Genomic DNA, 7687 nt, shown 5'->3' on the forward strand with positions numbered 1-7687 from the left:
TTCCAGGGATGCTTCTGGAGTTTCAGACACTTCACTTCTTGTACCTGCCCCCTTGGAAGGTCTCCTCCCAAGACAAAAACACACAAGTCATGCAGCGACCGAGCAAACACTGCGGCGGGGACATGCCTTATGCTTTCCTAAGCAGAGGAGGTCAGACACATGCACGCACACAGAGGCTATAGCTGTAGCTGAAAACCAAGGACAACGAATATGGAATGGATCAGAAAGATAAATAGCATAAAATCAGGAACAGTCCAGTCCCACACTTGCCATTTGTTAGAGAGAGAAGAAGTAAATGGGATTCACATGTCGAGCATTAGCTGGTTGTTAGTCTGTAAGATAATATTAACTTTAGTGCTTGCTGGTTTGCTCCAGTTTTCCAAAGGCAGTTCCAGGAGGCACCCAGCCTGTAATTTAGGATGGCACATACTGTGTGAAAGAGACTTTGGCACTGGGGCCTACAAGCACATCAAGGTGATATTAACATAATAAAACGTTTGGAGAGGGAGTAGGAGCTCATAAATTAATGCATTCTACTGTTTTAATGCTAGGAGCTAACAATGCGTTTCCTGTTCGGCTGATCGTCCCCGCTGCAGCCTAACAGCTGTTTTAAAGGTGCTGTGAAATTAAAGAGAGGGAAGATGATTGTCTTTAAATCAATGTTTAATGATGTGTTATTAGAGGAAAAGTCTTCCTCCAGCAGATGTTTACTTGCTGAGGATGGAGGGGATCTTCCCAGCCTCCTGCCTGCCTGAGGAGTAGGGGTGACTCCCCTGCGTCCCACCAGTCTCACAGATGGCCCTGATGTCCCCAGCACGGGGGCACAGCTTGCTCGACACCAGGCTCGGCTGAAGGCTTTGCACAGGTTTTCAGGTGGGTGCTGAGGAAACTCCTGAAGGATGCTGAATTGCTGCAAGGTTTTCAAGTAGTGACTATGATCGGGTGAATATGACAAATGTTGAGAACATTCTGCCCATGTTCAGCGCAGGTCAGGGCTGCCAGCATCCTTCCCCCATAAAGATCAGATATGGATGCAGAAATATCCCCCGTGCAGGAGTCTCAGGACGGTCAAGCTTTGAGCGATCTTCCTTTTAGCAGGGGATCAGAAGAGCTCTGGAGAGGCAAACAGCTGGTCAAAGACCACACAGCAAAGGAGTGGCAGGGCTGGGGCTGGCCCATGGGCCTTTGGGCTGCAAGGGGACTTTATGTACAGACCCCATCCCTCCTAGTCTAGGAGACGGTCCTCATTGAATATGTATACTGGGCTGGAAGCCTGTCCAAGCTCTTCACTCATGCAGGTCGGTTGGACTGAGACACCTCTGGCCATGCACTAACAGCAAGCTCCAGGTACTAGAAAAAAATCTAGCTTTGAGGCAAGATGTAGGAGTGAACTTCTGGATGTGGTGCCTAAAATAAGGTGGAAACAGAAGCTGTGAGTATAAATCTTTCTGTAGGTGCCTAAATATTGTTATTTCCTTTGCGCTTGATCCAAAGATGGATTAATTAGTCACAGTGTCTGTGATTCAGCTTCCAGTTTAAAAGATGACCATCATAAAGCTTCTCCCCGAGAGAAGACATCAGATGGATTCAGATGCCAACAACACACAGGGATTGTGCCCAAAAGACACTGAGGAGTGCACAGCATTGCTGGGGGCCAGGAGGGAAGGGCATCTCATTGCCAGGTGACACTCCTGATGCCAACCAAGCCAGCGTCAAATCATCTCCAACCCCACCCAGTTTCCAAAAGTGTTGTTTCCACAGCCAAGCTCACATTCTATATGATGTTGGCACAAATTGTTGCTACACAGACAGAAGAACCCTTTGCAATTGCTTTTTTAAATCGTCACAAACATGAATTAAAAGAAAATCTCTCTGTGTTTCCAAATATAGCGAAGAAATCACTCTCCACGCTCGCCCATTCCTTTATTTGCAGCCTTCCCTGTTAGTGCATCCTTGGGACAGCGTCTAAGAGGCCACAGTGCTTCTTTGGGAGAAACTGGGATGCTTGGAACATGACTGGACTGTAACGTTTCTAAACTTCCCAGAAGAGTCAAACTGTAAAGGAATAAGACTCTTTCTGTGCACGCACATTTGTTTTGGAGCCAAATGGAAAGGAGAGCTCAGAAAAAAAATGACAAATTGTTTGGAAAATATTGTCCTTCCCAAGACAGACCTAACCATATGGGGGGAAGGGAGTCAATACTGAAATTTTCCCTTTATATTCGAGTCCAGCAGCCCTCCCATTCTCTCCGCTGGGAGGTTTATGTGAGTCAGACCTGCAAGATCATCCATTCAGGGTAATATTTCCAGCACTTCAGTTCCCTCCCTGCTTCACTCCTATTTCTCACTGAAAGCAGTGTGGAATGGGAGGGAAGTGGGGGTGTCCCCCCCTCACATTTATGGTAAGAATGACGGAATGGGACCCAGAGCTGTCCGTGTCTCTACTAACCTCATCCACAGCCCGGCATCGCCAAAGATGTACTACAGTGAAAGAAAAGGCAGAGCAGCTCCATCACTTAGAAAACGTATCTGTAAGTTATGGAGATAATTGTGAAAAGCAAAAAGCACAGTGGAGCAAGGCAAAAAAAGTATGAAGACCGGGAGAAGTCTTCTTTTGAGCCCTGCCCAGCCTCCTGGTGTGACTTCAGCAAGTCGGATGAGGTTTATGTGCCTGCAACCAACTACCCTGACCAACCCCCGGGGCATGGGCAGGTTAAGGCAGGAAAAGGTGTTAGGCAAGTGGAAGAAGCTGTAAAAGAGTAGAGTTTATTGGCATTTTGATCATGCTTGTAAAAGGCTGCCGTAGCCGCACTGGATCGATAATGCTAGACCTGATTTCTTTGCGGACAAAATGAAGGGTGCATTGCTGCTGCTGGGTGGTTAGATGGAAACACAGAAAATGCTTGTTGTGGCAAGGAAATCCCTTCACTCCTTTTAAATCACTGAATTTATCATCATTGTCATCTTTAAGTAATAAACAAATGTGATATTTATGCATCGCCAACTGCTAATGGTGACATCTATGCAACAACAAAAAAAGCTGCAGCAATTGTGTACATCGGCAATTAGCGGCGTGCAGAGCATGCAAGATGCTTTGAAAGGAGATGTTGGGAAAGAAGGGTTTGCTGTGTGTGTGGTTGTGTTTATTCCCTGGTGACATGCTGCTAACAAGCTGCAAACCAAGGATCACCCACAACAAACAAAAACAAACAAACAAAGTTTTGTAGAGGGTGGTAACGCTTAGTTTAATTCTCTTAGGCCTTTAAAAATAATTATAGCCCTTTTGTGACAACTGGAAAGGCCACATTAACTCCAATAAAACTGCTTGTTATTCTTCAAGAATGACATTTGGAGATGTTTCCTTATACAATGTAGACATTAATGGGAGTAGATCTCAATCAATGAAATATTGATGTATTTCTCATCTTTGTACTAGCAGGATTTTTGATTCTGCAGCTTGTGGTTAGCTGTTTACTTGCCAGTTAAATCGCAACACATTTAACGACTTTCTAGAGATCTATTTGAGGACTTCCTGCCAAAGAACAGGATCTTGGGGATTTGGGCATTAGTGAAAAGTTACTTAGGGTCTAGACATCGATCCAAGTATCTCTACTGCAGTTTATTCCACGCATGATAGATTTTGCGGGGAAAGTGATAAATGGCACATATACCTTCAAACTAACAGACACGCCTCCTGCGTTCTCACAAAGTAGTTGTTACATCTGACTCCAAGTACTCTGCTGTGCTTGGTATTATTCATCTGTGCTTTGACAGCACAGCAGTGTCTGAGCTCACGCACTGTCTGAATGTCATCCTGGATCTTAAAGTGTCATCTGTTAGACCTTGGCATATACTTAAACTAGCTTCTTAGGTCTTGGTGGAAAAAAACCCCAATCCATATAGATATAATATAGATATAGATATTCAAGTCTACCTTCAGTTGAGAAGCATTTTGCTTTGGCCTTAACAAGGACTAAGCATTTTTTTAAAGGTAAATTTGTGCTTATTCATGAAGAGATGGCTGAGGGCAGAGATGTGCAGTATTCTGCACTACATTCCTCCCTCTTCCCCAGGGATTGGCTTTGGGCCATGGCGAGAGGCAGGAGAGGGGACTTTGGCCTGGCCACTGTTCATTCCTGCTGTTAAACAGTGCTGTGGAGCAAGACTCTTAGAGCCAGGACAGCCTCCTCTCCAGCCCTGTGGGACCTTCTCCGTCTTGTATTATTATTGCTGTATCTATTACAATTAATGACTTCCAAAGTTGTTCTAAAACTATATAAGTGTCTGATGATCCATCTGAAACCCATCTCCATTCTGCACACAGGTCCCAAGCATTAATCTTTATAGGTGACCACGCTGGCCTGTGAGTGGAGACGAGGTAAATACACGGTATTTGGCAGGAGCTGTACATGGGACAGCACTTTCTGGCAGCATACACAGGGCCTCATACAAATGAAAACTGATGGCTTAATATTTTGTTACATTTTTCCCACCAGAGTTATTACCTCCTAATTGCAGGGATGGATTAAACCGAAGAGAGTGTGCTCGTTCAGGGAGAGGCTGCCATGTGTCAGCCTTGAGCTGTCACCTGGGGAGCGGGGGCTGGGGGGGTTCCCCTCCTGCTCCCACTTTCTGCCCTGGCCGTGCTCAGCACCAGCGCATCCTGTCACCAGTGGGTGAAGCTGAGGTTAAACACAGGCTGGCATTGCAGTAGAGGTGGCATTTCCGAGGGAATTTGTGCTTTCTGTGCAGTTCCAGGGACGTGGGAGGATGTAACCAACTCTGCACTGATTTCTCAATATGCATCTCGTTACTCGTGGATCTACTAGACAAAGCTGTATTTAGATGATCTCTTTCATTGCCAAACCCACCCATGAGGTCTGCTGAATTCAGTGTGGCAGAAAGGAGAGGCAGCGGTCGGTGGATCCGATGTGGCAAAACATCCTTTTATATGCCTTTGTGTCTTTTACAGCAGAGCTAGGCACTGGGCTGAGGATGCTCAAAGTGGATCTGGTAAAAAAAAAAAGATGATAGAGCCTTTATAGAGACTGGCTTGTCCATGCCACGGGGCACAGGCAAGTTTTTACAGTCTCTTTGCACAAGGCAAAGCTGGACGGTTCCCAGAGCAAGGCCAGGCCCCCGGGAGGTGCCATCCCAGGCTGGAAACCCACGCGGGGTCAGGAGAGGGAAGGCATTTCTGGCCACTGCAAATACGGAGTATGATGTAAATACATTTTCTCCAAAGGCATGAAAGGGCTGAGCTCTCTGCTGCTGAAACGCAACTGCACCAAAACAAAGATGCTCATAGCAACGGAAGAGCAAGAAAATGACTGAGTTTGGGTGCAAATATTTGGAGTTTAGAAAGCAGATGAATTGTCCGTGTGTGTATTAAAAGCACCTTTAGCATTTTTGCTCTCCCAAAGGGAACATCTACAGAAGATGACTAACCTGGAGCTCTCCCAATGACTCGGTTGACCACGACATAATCACCAAAACTTGGTATAAGGTTAAAATTAAACACCTGCATGGAAAGTGTTTGCAGAAGAGAAGTCCTCATCTGCCTGTGAGCAAGAGAATTAAAGGCATTCATTCATCCAGTTCCATGAAATACTGTGAGATCTATGGGTGGGAAGTGCTAAGTATTACAATTATTATTTACTATATATTAATATTTGTTATTCAGGAGGATTTGTGTGTGGAGGGCACTTGGAGGATCTGGTCTGGCTCTGCGTGTGCTGGGATTCTCAAGGGATTTTTTAGTGTCTACCACAATTATAGATGAGGACTGAGTGAAACCTTGTGGTTTTACTCTACAAAACATTAAATTCAGCAACTGGCTATGTTTTCAGGGAAAAAAAATATAAATGAAAAAAATCTTTCAGAATGTATTTGAGCGGTATTTCAACGGTGTGGCTGGAGCAGAGTCTTTTTAAAAAGGGATCACACATGGCTATGAGAGAAAACTGCAGGCTTAGGCTCCTGGTCATAGAATCGAGCACCGCGCACGAGAGCATCAGGTATTTTAATCCTCCTCTGTCTCTCCCAGCCTGCAGAGCTAATCCACCTGCACACAGAGGTGTTTTCGTCTCTGTGTTCATAGTGGTTGATGTTTTGTGTGAAGATGTACCTGGCTGGGGCTTTTCTTGCTTCACCTTTTGGTACCCGCAAAGGAGAAGAGCAGAACACTTCCCCATTGACTTGGGGAAGTTGGATTTTCATGTTTTGAAAGATGACACGTCTTTCTGGGTGAACTACAAAAATTGCCAAAAAAACATTTAAGGTGTGTTTGTATAATTGCTTACAGTACGTCTCCGGATTAGCGAGTGCATTTAGATGTTTAGTTTTAAGGACCAGAGTTTATTCTGCTTCACGCTTAAGTAAACACTGGAAGTTTGGATCCTCCATACCGGATAAGACCTCTGGTTCATCAGGTCTGGTATCCTGCCTCTGGCAGTGACTCACATCTGATAGTGGGAGAAGCTGCCGTGCTGGAGCACAGCGGTGCAGCCGAGATGTGCGTGCACTGGGATGCGGGGACCTGCTGGGCACCCTGCGCTCCAATCCTGCCCATCCTGAGCAGCAAACCCTTACATTTCACATTGTTACATCTCCATTAGTTTTAAAACCACAATGAAATGTTAGATATGCTTCTTCAAAAAAGCCTCATCGTCTTCATCGATAGCGCCTGCAGAACTGCTGCTGCCTGGGCTTTTCCATGTTGTGGCCATGCCGGCACTCTGCCATGAGAAACCTCCTGAGGTTTCTGCTCTTGCATACCAGCATGTCCCTGCATAGCTCCTCCCTGGTGTGCTGGGGTCCTTGGTCACAGCTCACACATATAGAAATTGCTGATATCAAAGACTGCAGGTGGGAAAAACATTCCCCGGGTTTGCTTCACTGTTTATAATCACTCCTCCCATTGCTACGGTGTGTCTGAGCCGAGCTGCAGTTTGGTTTTTTTAAACTTCAACCCTTATGTGACATATAATAACTCTAAACTGCATTAGGAGCCAAGATTACAAGGTATAACGTGAGGTGAAACAGTATATGGGAAATAAGGATGCATGAAAGGTTTTGTACAAAGGAAGTAACCCACTGTACATAAACTGGGTAGTTGCACAGGGCAAACCTTTAGGATTTGATGGATTATTATCCCTGGGATCCAGTGTTAAAGAGTGTTTATTTATTACAGCTTCCTAGTCCTCCTCCTCCCACCGTGTCCCAGCCTTGGGGCTCTGGAAGACTCAGAAATGCCACGTCTCCCTGGCTGCCTCTTCACCGATCTCCTCACTTGGGGATCTCCATTTAAGGCTGGAGCTCAGACCTGCGCTGCTCTCCTGCTGTCTACTCTAAATAAACAGGAGAAACACGGTAAAACCGTGGAGATTTAGCACTCTTTCCTTCAGGAAATGCGTGTGGTAGCTCTGTCCCCTCGTCCCCTGTGCCCGTGTGTCCCAGCCCTGCCACCCCGCCGCCACCCAGGGCTTGCACCTGATGCTTTTCGCAAGAGCTGTGAAAGATGATATTGTTCCAGTTCTGTTACCACCTAATGCTGCTGCTGAGAATTTCCAATCCCCTAATTACAAATGCAAATGCAGTGAGTCAGATCCCAATGGATGGCTCTTCTCAGATGCCTTCCTCTTTGTGGGTGACTCTGACTCTTCCTCATCTAGGCTGGATGGAAACT

Source organism: Grus americana, chromosome 14 (assembly GCF_028858705.1).
Source record: "Grus americana isolate bGruAme1 chromosome 14, bGruAme1.mat, whole genome shotgun sequence".
In the NCBI taxonomy this organism is placed as follows: Eukaryota; Metazoa; Chordata; class Aves; order Gruiformes; family Gruidae; genus Grus; species Grus americana.